Here is a 14,581-nt window from a genome sequence, read left to right on the forward strand (position 1 = left end):
TTAAAATAATAATAATAATAATAATAATAATAATAATAATAATAACAACGAAAGTTGACGAAAGGGCCATAATGGAATAAACTTGAAATTTTAAGAACTGAAATAAACAAAAGCAAAATTAGATGACTAAAATTAATTACGGTAAAACTTAGAAAATGATTTTTGCATTTTAGCCAAAAATATATGACATACAGTGGCAGCGCCACTCAGAGTCCAGGGTGTTCCTGGGAACACCCTAACTTGAAGAAAAAAAAATTTATATATAATAATTTAAATATTTTTATTTGTTTACCCTTAAAATATATATATATATATATATATATATTGTGGGGCCTGTGGGCCTGGTAACCTCGGCCCACTTCACATCTGGCCCAGGGCCCATGCCGAGGAAGAAGTATTGTACAAAGACGATGTATGAAGGCCTAAGCTCTTAGAATCCCCGCCGAGGATATCCCTGTCCTCGGCAGACCGAGACTAACCCCAAGTGGTGGGGGGGGGGGGGGGGACGAGTTTAGGAGAGGTTGTCACCTCCACAATAAATGTGCTCACCTAACCCCCTAGCCACATTAATGGAGATGTGACTCCTGGACTGGATAACCTCAGAAAAAAAAAAAAAATTCAATAGTTAAATTTGCTCCTAAAATTTTAGGGGAAAAAAAAAAAGCTTTTTCTAAATTTTAGGAATGAAAAGCGAAATTCATACAAACCTTAGAGATGAAAACTATATGTTAGCCTAATATAAAAATGCATACATGAATACTACTTTAAATTCTTTGACTATATGAGATTACACTAAGCAATTCATTATTATTATTATTATTATTATTATTATTACATGTGGAGAGAGGGATTCCAACATTAGTTCTTTTCATACGAGCGATCAAACAATGTTATTAAAGTATAAGACTCTAGACCAATTCACTGCTATTATAAGGACAAATTTTAACTACAAAATTAATTATACCTTAAGGCTACAACTTTATTCAATATCTTTTTATTTGAGATGAATTTTGAAAAATCCATCGATGGATTACATATCTTTCTTATATCCTTCATACTTGCAAAATTTCTAGAAAATTAAGATCAATAGCTCTGTCATCAATAAATTATTTAAATTGCAAGTTTTTGTGGTTTAAAATTGTACATAAAATATAATCTTATAAATCATATAGTAAATAATATCTGATTGACACAAAATTTAACATATATATTAAGAGCATAAAGAATGTGCAATTCAACGGTTAGATTTTCAAAATATGTAGTAATATTAATAATATTGTATAAGGTTGTAACCTTAAACTACAACAAATTTTGTAGCTAAACTTTGTCCCAATTATAAACAACATAAAATAATTATTATTATTATTATTATTATTATTATTATTGAGGCCTAACTATTATTTTACACATGCAACTTATCTTTCAAAAAAAATTCTATTTTTAATTTTTTTAATAGATAAGATAGAATATCAACTTATGACGTCCACTCCATAATCATTGCTCATTATCATTAGGCCAAGTTAGTCCATTGTCATCAAATTAAATAAGATATCTGGGTTAATTTCTAAGTTGGGCTGCCTACACCAAAAACCGATTGATATATTACCTTAATAATAAGAGCAACATCAAGGAGTAGACGTCATATGTTGAAATTCTATCTTATCTATAAAAAATAAAAAATAAAAATCATGGAATAAACACCATCAATTCCTACTATATATATATATATATATATATATATGTATGTATGTATGTATTAATTAGAATGATGGCGTGAAAATATGTAGGTTTGCAAAGGCTTAATGGCATATATTATATGAAAACTATAGAGGAAGCAAAAGAGAAACTTAAAAACTTTAATTTTACATTATAGAATACAAGTGGAGGGCTCGCACGATGCATGGATAATGTTATAAGCTACTATATAAGAATGTTAAGTGGAATGTTAAACATATGTTAAAGTAATAATCAAAGTAACATCTTTATATTTACTCAAAAAAAAAAATTGCAATTAAATTTTCAATTAGAATTGCTTAATATACCAATGGCATTTTCTAATTAGTTACATGCTACATCAACACAAATTTTCAATTAACATAATATTTATCCTTGACTTCACGAATTATAGATGACTTCAATAGAACAAAACTCACTTGAAGTTAATTAGGGGCACCACTAATTGTCCTCGAGCGAAACAAATTGAAGTTACATGATACATCAAAACAATTTTCCATTAACGTAACATTTATCTTCGGCTCCACAAATTGCAAATAATTTCAATAAAAAAAAATAAAAAATAAAAAAAGGAAGTACCAACTCACTTTTAGTTAAATAGGGGCAGCACTAAATGTCACTAAAAAAAAATTGTTGGACTTAGGAAAGTGCTAATTACATTTGCCACTTGCAATTAGCTTTCAATGTTTTAAAGCATTATATGTGATTTATTTGTATGAAAGAAAGAAAGAAAAAAAAAAGGCATATCACTGACATAATCTTTATGGAAAAAAGGACTAAAGTTTGCACAATAACTGAAAAGAAAAAAAAAAGTTTAAAAGTAACCCAAAAAAAAATATTGAACAAAACTAAAACCAATAAATTAGCACTCCTTTTTTGCTTAGTTTTTTCTACAAACAAAACTAACAAAAATAAGGTTGAGTGCTTTCAAAGAAACTAACTATCACTACATTATATAAAAGGTACCTCGCCATCTTTTTTTGAGAACCCAACATCGCCATTCATATCTAGTAGAGTGATATGCCTCTACTTGTGAATTGCAAAGTGCAAACACAGACATCAAAATGCCCATAACTAAAACAATAGTACTTATACAAAATAAATTTGACATTAAATCCTTAACGTCGACACAATAAGCAACAAAAGAATAATAAATCAGAGAGCTTTAAAAAAATCCATGCATGATGCATTCTACTTTCACTACTTCCATTACTACTTAGAACCAACTCAGATTCTTCCTCGATTAGACTTTGTTCCACGTGGAGATTTATATAACAATAAAGTAAAATCACAAAAGTTAAAGTTAAAGGGTAATTTCATCCAATTATTCATTTCTATTAGGGGCTAGCAAAATGAAATAGGAGGTATGTTATCAAAAAAAATCTAAAAAAAGAAGAAAAAGAAGAGCAAAACACTTCGGTATTTTAACAAACACTCTGCATGCAAATACTCATTTGATATTCAAGTAGACAACATAACTATATGGGTAAACTAAATACTTCAAACCAACATTATATTTTGGGATTGAACAAAAAATTAATATTTTTTCTGTGAGTTAACAACTGTTTTTTTTTTTTTTTTTTTCTTCTTCTTATTGAATTATAAATAGTTTTCAGAGATGGCTAAACTAAATAAACAACAAATCAATAAACAAACTATTGAAGAGAAACATGAAATTAACAACGTATATAAAATAAAATGTAAGAAATTATAGTGGCATAACAACGAACATAGTATTTTGGGATTCAAAGACAAATCAATAAACAAACAATTTAAGAGAAACATAAAATTAAGGGACTAAACATACCTCTCTGAAATGAACTGTTAGAAATTATAGTGGCATAAGTTTTGAGGCATAAGGAGACGAGGATATATAAAAGAACAGATTTTACAACATGCAAAGCAAACATTAAATGAAACTAACACTTCAATTTCATAAATCAGGTGGAATTTAACTGGTGTTAACTACATTGTATAATTGGCTAGAAGTGGTTGCATTGAAGCCCAAAATACCAAATGCTGAAATCTTTTAAGCTCCTGCATTTATGCCTTCAAATGATCACTGAGTTGGAGTGTGAACCGTTGTTTTCTTAGAAGTTGAAGAGTGTTTGTACAAATAATCACTGATTGGAGTGGAAACCATTGATTTCTTAGAAGTTGAAGAGTGTTTGTAAAGAGAAACAGAGGTTGTAACTTGTAAGTGAGTAAAGGACTGAAGGTTTGGTCTACACGAGATGTGTGGGGAGGATCAGGCCCTTTAGCCTTTGATCTACACTCGAGTGAGGAGTTCAGAGCTGAGTCATAAGCTTTGGGCTTGGGTTTTTCGTAATTTTAGTCTATTTTTAGAAGTTAGTCATTTGTTTTTTTAAGAGAATTACATTTGGTGTTGTTAACGTATATAGTGTTGTAGGCTTTAGGCCCAACTAGATTACTTGTATAGCACACATTCTTGTACTACACTCTTGCTTGTACTGCACATATATGCCTCCTATATAAAGGCACTCATGTATATTCTATTTTTGAGAAATACAATAGAAATTATTCAGTGTTTCTAACATGGTATCATAGCCATTGCTCTAATCCTCTGGTGTACCGCTCTTAAGCAGTCTTGTCTTCTTGGGTGTCATCCACTGTAGCCGTTGTTATGAGCAGCACCACTACCTCCATCGTGACTCCAGTACATCAAAAACCATTGCCTTGCCACCACCACCACTTCTTCTTCTCCGATCAGACCACAGATTGCACCATCCGAAAGTAATCTCTCTTATCTGCTCTTCTATGAAAAATCATCTTCATCGGACCTTTCACGCGCCTCCACGTGCCGCTAAAAGTCTCGGCGTTAAAATCACGCCCCACCATGTGCCACCAATCCTCTTCACGTGCCATCACGTGCTTCCATGCACCTACACGCGCCAGAATCCGGTCCACTTACGTCATCGATTATGCCACGTCAGCTCTAGTGATGTCATCAAGACACATCATCACTACTTGCATTAACAACACGTCATCTTGCTTACGTTAGCACTAAGTTAGCGATTACATCATCATGCTGATGTCATCGCCATTGACTTTTCAATTGACCGTTGACCGCTGCCTTTAACCATTGACTTTTTTCCTGAGTTGACTTTTTGCAGTTCAGGTGCTCCTTACCCAGTTTTTTGCGTAGTTTTCATTTTTGCCAGTCCGTTTTTGCATATTTTTCTTCTAAATGAAGAATAAGGACAAGTATTCTTCTTTTTGCAATAATTTTCACTGACAATCCAACAAACGTTTTAGCCACAATATTGAGACTTGCTATCATCACAAAAAATCGGCTGTTTTAATTTCTACTACTACTATTGCTAACATTGAGAGTGTCCAGCTAATGTCTCTTGTCTCTGCACAGTCTAAATCTTCAGGATGCACTTTCACCATGTCCACAGATGACCTTAAAAACATCATCACTAATGTCATTCGTATGGTTGGTAATGCATCTTATTCCTCTTCTCTCTCAGCTTTATCTAGTATGTCTCCTTCCTCTTGGCTTATGGATTCTGTTTGTTGCAATCACATGGCACCTCACTTGTTCTTATTTTCTGAACTTAAACCTGCAACACACCCTCTTAATATTTGCACAGCAAATGGTTCCACAATGTCTGGTCATAATATAGGTTCCGTTTCAACCTCCAACCTCTCGGTTTTTAGGGTCTTTAATGTTCCAAACCTTTCTTACAATTTATTTTTGGTGGGACAATTAGCTGAGTTGGGTTATTGCATTATCTTTCATTACTCTGGGTGTATTGTGTAGGATCTGAGGACGAGACAGGAGCTTGGGATCGATCCCAGAGTTAGGCGTATATTTCCCATAGACAACCTTTGTCTTCCACTTGTTGCACATGTTTCTGTTGCTGTAGCTGTTACAGTTTCTTCAATTCCTTCCCTTGCACTTTGGCATGCTTGACTTGGTCACGCATCTTCCTCTCGAGTACAATAATTGGCTTCTAAAGGTTTGTTAGGTTCAATGTCTACAGAAAATTTTAATTATGTTTCATGTCAGTTAGGAAAACAACCAGCTTTGCCTTTCAATACTAGTGAATCGATATCCACTGATATCTTTGACCTTATTCATTATGATGTTTGGGGGCCTTCCTCTGTCTCTAGTATTGGTGGGTCTCGATATTTTGTTGTCTTTGTTGATGATTACTCTCGCTATAGCTAGAATTTTAATATGAAACATCATTCTGAATTATTTCAAGTATATTCTAATTTTACAAAAATGGTTGAAACTCAGTTTTCCAAACGCATCAAAATTTTTCGATCTGATAATGCTCTTGAATATACTCAATATGCTTTCCAAGCTGTTTTGCATTCCTATGGCATTGTTCACTAACTAACTTTTCCAAGTACCTCTTAGCAAAATGGTAGAGCCAAATGAAAATTTCGTCATATTCTTGACACTGTTCGTGGTCTCCTTCTCTCTACCAATGTTCATGCTCCTTTTTGGGGCAAAGCTGCACTTCATGTTGTTCATGCTATTAATCACATTCCAGGTCCTGTTATCCAAAATCGAACTCCATATGAGCGCCTTTTTGGGTCACCTCTAGACTATCACCACCTTCGCTCCTTCGGTTCTGCTTGTTTCGTTCTTCTTTAGCCATATGAGCATAACAAACTTGAGTCTCGGTCAAGGCTTTATTGTTTTCTTGGCTATGGCAAAACTCAAAAGGGGTATCGGTGTTATGATCCTATCTCTCATCATCTTCGTATCTCCCGCAATGTTGTCTTTTGGGAACATCACTCCTTTGTCAAGCTCTCTCACTTCCATGCCTCCCCATTTTCCTCCTCTATCTTAGATCTTTTTCCAGATGAGGCACATATTCCTTCTTTAGCTACTCTTGATCCTCCTGTAGCTACTCCTGATTCTTTTGTAGACTTCTCTATCCAACCACCAGATATCATTGATCCCTTTCCTAGTTCACCCTTTAATGAACAGGTGGAAGATGAACAGGTCGAAGACAAGCTACCTAACCCTGAGCTTAGGTCCCTTTTTCCTACTATGCCTGAAGATCTTGTACAAGACATTCCACCTCGTCACTCAACTCGGGTAAGATCCATTCTTGCACATTTACTTGACTATCATTGTTACACTGCCCTTACTACATTACACAAGCCTCACACCTATCGCGACGCTTCCACTGACCCTTTATGGTAGATTGCAATAAAAGAGGAACTTGATGCATTATCTAAAAACCATACTTGGGATTTGGTGACTCTCCCCCCTAGGAAATCTATAGTTAGTTGTAAGTGGATCTACAAGATTAAGACTCACTCTAATGAGTCCATTGAGTACTACAAAACTCGTCTTGTTACAAAAAGTTTTACATAGGAGTATGGGATTAATTATGAAGAGACCTTTGCTCTGGTTGCTTATATCTCATCTATTCGTGCCCTCTTAGCTGTTGCTACTACCAGTAAATGCGGCTTTTTTTAAATGGATGTAAAAAATGCATTCCTTAATAGGAATTTAAGTGAAGAAGTTTATTTTGTCTCCTTCGACGTGCACTCTATGGCCTTAAACATGCTCCACGAGCTTGGTTTGCCAAATTCAACTCTACCATCTCTCACTTGGGTTATATGGCTAGTCATTATGATTCTGCTTTATTTCTTCGTCACATTAACAAAGGCACTATTTTACTTCTCCTGTATGTGAATAATATGATCATAACTAATGATAACCTCAATGGCATTCAAGAACTCAAGAATTTTCTTAGTCAACAGTTTGAGATGAAAGATCTTAGACATCTCAGCTACTTTTTGGGTCTTGAAATCACTCATTCTACAGATAGACTTTATATTACTTAAGCCAAGTATGCCTTTAAACTATTGTCTCAAACTGGATTTACTGATAGCAAGACTGTTGACACTCTAGTTGAGCTTAATGTGCATTTGACTCCCTCAGGAGGGAAACCATTGTCTAATCCCTCTCCTTACAGACGTTTGGTTTGCAGCCTAGTTTATCTCACTGTCACTCATCCAGACATTTCCTATGCTGTTCACCAGGTGAGCCAGTATCTATCTGCTCCACGATTGACTCATTATGCTGCTGTTCTGCGAATTCTTCAATACCTAAAGGGTACTCTCTTCCATGGTTTTTTCTACTCTGCTCAGTCTCCTCTTGTTCTTCGTGCATTTTCTGATGCTGATTGGGCAGGAGATCCCACTGATCATAGGTCCACCACTGGTTATTGCTTTCTTCTTGGTTCTTCTCTGATTTCTTAGCAAAGCAAGAAACAAACTCATATGGCCCGCTTCAGTACTGAAGCAGAATATGTGCCTTTGCTGATGCCACATCTGAGCTCTTTTGGCTATGATGGCTTCTCAAAAACTTAAATGTGTTCACATCTTCTACTACTTCTCTTTATTGTGACAACCAGAGTGCCATTCATATTACTCACAATGATGTCTTCCATGAACAGACTAAACATATCGAGATCGATTGTTATTTTATCCATTATCATCTTGTCCATGGTGCTCTCAAACTGATCTCAGTCTCTTCTAAAGATCAACTTGCAGATATATTCACCCAGTCACACCCTAAGGCTTTGTTTGGATGGAGGGGTGGAAAATTGTGGGAGGGTAGAAAAGTGGAAGGATGGAAAATATTTAATTTTCCCTCTTATGTGTTTGGTTAGAAGGGTGGAAAAGTGGGAGGGTGGAAAATTCTTTTGTTTGGTTGGAGAGAAAAAGGGAAGGATGGAAAATATAATTTATATAAGTTGACTATTATACCCTTGGTACATAATATGTAAAAAATAGATGTATTTGTACTCATTAAACAATATAAAATTTACCATATCATATATATAAATTTATATTATTATTTTTATTATTATAATGTAAAAATTACAATAGTGTACATATAAATTTAATTAGTCAAAGGATTTTATAACCAGTAGAAAGGTGGTTAGCAACTTTATACTACATTCAGCCCACAAAAACGTGGTCAGCAAAGAGGAATTCAGCAAACTTTTATGAGCAAAAGATTTTGAAGAATTATTGGTTATAAGCCTGAATTTTCACCATTATTAAATTTCCATATATACATATCTAATAAGATTTTCTTACTGTGTAGCCATAGTAAAAGGCTCGCTATAGGATTTGGCATCATCAACACTCCTAAAGGAACAACAATTCGAGTAACAAAGAATATTCATGTCTATGTGGACTGCCACATAGCAATTAAGTTTATATCAAAGATTTTCTCAAACAAAATATATATATATATATATATCTCAAAGACATTTGGCAGAGAGATCATTGTGAGATTGGTAGCCACTGCTAACCAACCAATAAAAAAGGAATTCCTTATGGCACTGCCAATCTGCTACCAAGCAAGCATAGGAAAATTATAAATACAACTAAACAGCATTGTTGCAAAGCCTTCATCAACCCAATTGTTGTCATCTACTTCCAACAATGTAGGAAATGAAAATGACATTGTTCCTTTTAAGAACTGCATCACATGATCTGTTTAGAGAACAATCTATTCATTACCTGAAAGAATTCCCACAGCAACAATGAATGACTTACCATCTCAATCCAACACACCTAGGCTAGACAAAATACAGATTTGAACCAAGAAGATGTATAAAACTTTGGAGCAAAATGATATTAATTTCATTCATCCATAGCACAGTACAAGTTAAAATATTACATTATCTTCTAGTGTCTTAACTGAAATACAAATTCATCAAATATTGCTAATTCCACAAAAGTTAACAAATCAAAATACAACTACTGCCAAAAGTCAGTTGCCACTACATACATTCCACAAAAGTCAGCTACTACCAAAAGTTAGCAAATCAAATTTACACCCCTTTGAACCCACAAAAGTTAGCTACTACCAAAAGTCACTAAGGTTCCTTAGCATACATCATCTTCAATAATATTTGTCAACGTAACTTATTAGTTGGAACACCAAAAAATGCTCTCATTTTGGCTGGATCCTTAATTAGGAAGAGCATAGCATCAAGTTGGTGTTCCGTCGGTATTCCTATTTTCACCAATTCAGAAAAAACTTCATCCTCCGAGTAACAACGTGAATGCCCTCTCTCCATGATAGCAAGTCCCCCTTAGCAATCTCATGTAAGACCATCAAGTACAAATAAGCCCAGATGACTCATACTTTATAATTTGATAAATGGAACTGTGCAATGGGTCAATGATCAATACATTAAAAAAGAAAAAAATAATAATTCTTTTTATTAATTAAGAAGCATATGTGCACATTATGGAATCTTTTCATCAAACACTATAAGCCTGTGGCTTTTATTTTAAGACTGATCATTACAGTGTCCTACAAACACTACCATATTTTTTCCTTGGACAGTTGATAGTATCTAGGTGGGGCTTGAGTGCAACAGTGGTCCCAGGTGAATAAATATTGTACAGTGATACATATTAGTTCTTCTTTAATAAGGAAGTAGAAAGATGCTATAGGATCCAAATGAAGCATCAAGCATCACTACATCAATATTCAACAGCTTTGCCAGTGGATCACAGGCTTAGGACATGACTTTGTAACTTGTACAAGTTTGGAGACATTCTCCAAATGTGTTATTGCTATCTGCAAGGGGTGGACATGCTTGGAATAAGCCAAGCTGAATGATAGTCTCAATATAAACAAGGAATGCTTTATCAGTGGGAATGTAGTGAAGATTACATCACAAACTAATTGCTTTGGAAATTTGGAGGGACTCAAAAAAAAGAGAAAAAAAAAAAAAAAACTATTCTTATTGTTAAATTTCTCTAAGCTCTAGATGGCCCCCCACCCATTGAGCCTAACTTAAGCTTGCTCAAGAAAATAACTTAAGCTTCAGTGTACTGTATTTGTAAGTCAATTACAACCAATACAAATACAATATTGAGTTTTTTGTTAACCATCAAAAGCTTTAGCTTTAACAAACAACTTTCAAACTTTCAGTTACACTAAGGTTGCGTTTACAGTAAAATATTTAAGTTTCAGTAAACGATTTTATATTTGAAACAAATGGAACAAATAAAAAACTCTTTCATTTTGATTGCTACATGTTTAGCCATCTATGAGATACCAAAAGGTAACATAATCAGTCAATAACACTCTTATGCAAGCCATTATTTGACACCATTTTCATCCAAGTTTGCTGTTATCATTACACACAATCATATGTATAAATTAACATGGATTCTAACAATCACAACTAATACCAACAGGATTCAGCAAACTTGGGTGAAAATTAACATGGATACAGCAAAACACAATCACTAATAAATGAAAACCTTACACCAACAGATTCTAACAATTACAACTAATACCAAACAATAAAATCCACCAACTATGAACACACACAGGCAGGCACACATGTAAACTAAAATGCTATGCTTTGTAAAGTGTAAACTATAATGCCCTATAATTCATTAAATACTAATAATTGAAAGCATAATTGATAATAGAAGTTACCAGTGGAGTCGTGGACTGAACTGACTAAAAGTTTGAAGGCAAAGAACAAGCACAGATATAGAGCTTCAGCCACTGACCACCGACGTCTGAAGGAGAGGCACAAAGAAGGCGAGAAGTGGAGGAGGTAGTGAGTGAGAGTGAGAGGCACCGAAGTCTGAAGTAGAAGAAAACAAACAAACAATACACGGATTCTTTACATGCATAGATTCAATAATCCCAAATGGGTTTGCAAAAAATAAGAAATAGGAGAAAGATTCTGGGAAGAATGGAATAAAAAAACAAATCAAATAGCAAAAAAAATGGAGAAGATCATACCTGTCTCGGCTAGAGAGGAAATCAAAAGACCCCTTAGCTGGAGAAAAAAACAAATGGAAATGAGTACATGGTAGATAAACAAATGAAAAAAAAAATAAAAAAAAAAAAAAAAAAAAAACGAAGAAAGAAAGAGAGGAGAACCTGGAACAGTGGACGGTGTGCTAAAGGTAAAGATGAGAAGATGAGAAAAGTGATAAGGATTTTGTGGGGCAAAAGTCATCAGGGGTGTAGGTGAAGGGCATGAATGCGGGTTGGTGGGAGGGTATTACAGTAAAACTGCAATGAGGCAGTTTTCCCTCATTGATTTTCCTCTTGATTTGGGAGGAAAAGTTTTGTGGGCCCGGGAGAGAAAATTTTCTCCCGGGTATTCCACTCCTATGTTCTCCCCTCTCCCAAACAAGGGAAAACCCATTTTTCTACTCCATTTTCCTTCTTATATTTTCCATCCACCCTAAAATCCACCCAACCAAACACAATGTAAGGGACGCCTTCGTGAGTTTGAGGGGGAGCTATTAACGTATATAGTGTTGTGAGCTTTAGGCCGAACTAGATTACTTGCATAGCACACATTCTTATACTACACTCTTTCTTGTACTGCGCACATATGCCTCCTATATAAAGGCACTCATGTATATTCTATTTTTGAGAAATATAATACAAATTATTCAGTATTTCTAACAGGTGTAATTGTCAAGCTCAATCCATATTGGATATAACAGTAAAAATATGTTATTAAAATTTATTAGATAACAGTTAAAAAAAAAAAAACTTAATAAAAGAAGGTTAAAGAGATTAAATGGAAGCTAGAGCACCATATGGCAGGATCTCATACACTTCTGCATGAGACTTCTGCTTTTATATATATACTAGTTAAAAGTTTATGCGTTGCGCAATTTACTTCAAAAAGATATATGTAAATAAATTAAAAGATTCAAAACTATATTAATAATTAGTTAGTCACATTATAAAAAACATTAATGTTACGACATATAATTAATACATACATTTGAGTCACTTTTCATGAACACGGTGTGTAATATATAAATTTTACATATTAAAACATAAAATTATGATATACAATTAAAACAAATATTAAATTTGTTTTAAATTACTTGAAAACTTTTGCTAATATCTTAGATGAAGTAGAATTTTAAATTTCTTATAGTTTAGAAAATAGATTTTTAAATTATTGGTAAAAGAGTTTGATCTACATTAACCATCTATTGTCACTATATTAATAATTAATGACAGTATGCATAAAGTATTATAACCTATTACCAAAACACTTTAATTTTGAAAGGAAAAAATTGAAAATGAATGGGAATTTTGAGGAGATAAAACATGGTATTTGAGGCTTATGAGCACTATTTCATAATGCATAATGTAAAAAGGGAAAGAATAAGTGTTAACCTTAAGTGTAGAGTAAAGTTGCTTAAGATGATTATATATGAAATTTTCACATGTTTTGTAACCAAATAGACAAACAAACTCTTCATAAGAGCGTCATTAAAAAGTAAAATAAATACTAAACTAAAACTCTTAACTCACGAAGAAAAAAAAAAAAACAGAAATTTGTAAAACTTAAACTTTTTCAAGTGTGTGGATTGAAAATTTTAAAAGTATATAAATAAACACTTAAATTAAAATATGACAAAAAAGTGTAGTGACAAAATAAAAATTGTAGATAATTCATATAGTGATGAAGAGGGAAAAAAAAAGTTGATATCAACTAATAAACTTTTGTATCTATCAAAAAATTAATATAGCAATGGTTTAAAAGTTGTAAACTTACTCTAGATTTAGTGGAAATATAATTTTATACTATTAAAACTTTAGCTAATAGAGTTTAATCTCAAGAAAACTATCTTCATAAAAGTGTCATTAAAAAGTAAAAATCAATACTAAACTTAAATTCAAACTCTCTTAATCTGTGGAGGTGTGAAGCTAAAATCTAAATCTTTAAAACATCATGCTTTTGCTCAATTATTCTCCTTTTTATTAATAAAAATTTTACTATTCAAGAAAATTAATTTAATCTAATAATGAATACTATCAGCCATGTTCAGGAAAGAAGAGAGGGCAGGCAAGCTTAGGGGAGTCTAGATCTGTAGGGGTGCACCCCAAATATCCCATCTCCTTTTTGCAGACGACTGTATCATCTTTTGCAGAGCCACAGTCGAGGAAGGCAGAAACGTGATTAATGTCCTAAAGGAGTACAAAGGGGGTCCAGGGCAAAAGCTAAATAAAGTGAAAACCTCTCTTTTCTTTAGCAAGAACACTAGCAGTGACACCCAGGAAGAGGTTAAGACTATGTTATGAACCTGGTTGATGGTAGTTGAATTCGAGGTCAACTAGGCCTCCTTGAACAAGATGAAGAGAATTGAGTTTGGGGGAAGAGAGAAGATACAGAGAAAAGAATTATCAATTAACAAAATGGTTCAATGTTCTCCTTACAATTGGTTATCCTTTTATATACTTGTAAACCCCCCCAATCATAACCGTGTAACAACCTTATAACTACCATGACAGCCTAACTAACTCCAGCTCATAGTCTAACTAACTAACTAACTCTAACCTACACTGGCAGTCCTCCCATGATCAGCTGTGCATGCATGCTGTGCACCCTCTTATGCAGCCTCACCTGCATTAGCCTTGCATTATACAGCCCACCTGCATTAGCCATTCATCAGCATCACATCATCAGCATCCCATACGCATTGCCTCACTGAATTCCTAACAGACTATGCTTGGAGCACAAATAATTAAGCAACACGAGAGGTACTTGGGCCTACCCTCTTTGGTTGGTCAAGTTAAAAAGAAGGCTTTTAATTGCATAAAGGATCAAGTGGGGAGGAAAATAGCGGGCTAGAAAGGTAAATTGATGTCCAACATAGGGAGAGAGATCCTTATTAAGGCGGTAGCTCAAGCCACTCCCACTTACACAATGAGTTGCTTCAAACTCCCATACTCGTTGTGTAGTGACTTAAATTCTATGATGAGTAATTTCTGGTGGGGTCAGAAGGAAAATGAGAGGAAAATGGCTTGGGTTTCTTG

At 34.0% G+C, this 14,581-nt stretch overlaps 1 long non-coding RNA gene across 1 annotated transcript; it reads right to left on the minus strand.

Annotated features, from left to right (window-relative positions):
• Positions 1 to 9,367: 9,367 nt before the first annotated feature.
• LOC112020881 (uncharacterized) lies at positions 9,368 to 11,721 on the minus strand. The gene is made up of 4 exons (XR_010631102.1): positions 11,669 to 11,721; positions 11,528 to 11,564; positions 11,213 to 11,366; positions 9,368 to 9,919 (listed from the first exon to the last, which is right to left on the minus strand). It is a non-coding gene; the product is annotated as an uncharacterized LOC112020881 (long non-coding RNA).
• Between the last annotated feature and the right edge of the window lie 2,860 nt (positions 11,722 to 14,581).

The sequence above is a fragment of the Quercus suber genome, unplaced genomic scaffold (assembly GCF_002906115.3).
Source record: "Quercus suber isolate HL8 unplaced genomic scaffold, Cork oak 2.0 scaffold_11, whole genome shotgun sequence".
Taxonomy (NCBI): Eukaryota; Viridiplantae; Streptophyta; class Magnoliopsida; order Fagales; family Fagaceae; genus Quercus; species Quercus suber.